Here is a 1,164-nt window from a genome sequence, read left to right as displayed (position 1 = left end):
CAAAACAAATTTGTGAAGATTGTTTTTGTACCTCTTTATTTCTTTCATTATTCGTTCTCTCGTTGACAATTCTGCGGATGTACTCGCAAACGAAGAATCCACAGAGATCGGTCCCCGAAGGTTGTTGCGGGCATTTCTTTACAAGAATATAATTCAATCAAACAATAGTCAAGTATGATAATTGAAAGGTGTGTGGACCTAGGTAGTACTACTTACTTTCGCACGCCATCGCAGCTTCGGTGGCCATTCACGGGACGTATCTTCCTTGATGAAAGTTTGCCATACGCTGCTCGACAAAAGAAAATGCATAAAAGAGTCATCAATTAGTTCAAAGCAGGAAATTAACGAAACAAACCGATAAGAATTAAAATTACCTTCTGAGCATTAAAAAACAAGACACGTATAGATCCTTTTCTTTGGTTAGTGAGTCCAAGACTTCAACTTCTCCAATTTCCAAATTGATGACGAGAAGAATAAAGTGAAACCTACGCACGTTTCAATATGTAGTCATTAGTTAAAATTTTGACATACGGTGAGCAAAATATAATGTGTTATAAGACAAGAAGACTCACTCGAAGTTGTAAGGCCAAAGTATTAGCTTTTTGTCACGTTGTCGCTTCAAAAACCTTAGCAAAGTCTGCGGTGTATCCTTGTTATAGAGGGGATTGTCTATGGTTTTGACATGCATTGTGTTCGGGTCAATGAACCCAATGTCTGTGATATCGTCCCTTTTGCATTCGAGCATCTTCGATCTGCATAATATAGCGCACAAAAGATTATAATCTGCAGACAATGAACGACTTCTCAAATTAAATAAATAAATCACTTACAGACAATAGCAACTGATGATTGATTTGTCGAGGGCCCGGAGATTGTATAACTGAAAGAGTTCGGCGAAGTCAACGTTCACACAATACTTCCGGAAGTAGTGCTCTTCCCTAACTCGCACCATGATAGTCTGGATCCCTTCCTTTGAGGCCTTAAGGTACCACGAATGCAAGTTACGCATACATGTTGGTACCTTCCTGAGATTCTCGACCAAATCTTTCCCTTGAACAAACTGATATGCTCGTTCAGCAAAGGCGTAATCAGTTGCGTCTTGTCGAGAACTTTGAACGGTCTTCCCGTCAAACACCTTGAGAGGGGCGACCGATTGAACGGGTT

The 1,164-nt window shown here is 40.1% G+C and overlaps 1 long non-coding RNA gene across 1 annotated transcript; it reads right to left on the bottom strand.

Moving 5' to 3' along the window:
• Positions 1 to 216: 216 nt before the first annotated feature.
• On the bottom strand, positions 217 to 744 carry LOC127311898 (uncharacterized). The gene is made up of 3 exons (XR_007857964.2): positions 573 to 744; positions 375 to 485; positions 217 to 286 (listed from the first exon to the last, which is right to left on the bottom strand). It is a non-coding gene; the product is annotated as an uncharacterized lncRNA (long non-coding RNA).
• Between the last annotated feature and the right edge of the window lie 420 nt (positions 745 to 1,164).

This window comes from Lolium perenne, chromosome 7, assembly GCF_019359855.2.
Source record: "Lolium perenne isolate Kyuss_39 chromosome 7, Kyuss_2.0, whole genome shotgun sequence".
Taxonomy (NCBI): domain Eukaryota; kingdom Viridiplantae; phylum Streptophyta; class Magnoliopsida; order Poales; family Poaceae; genus Lolium; species Lolium perenne.
Note: the sequence above shows the minus strand (reverse complement) of the source record. Positions and strands in the feature narration are given on the sequence as shown.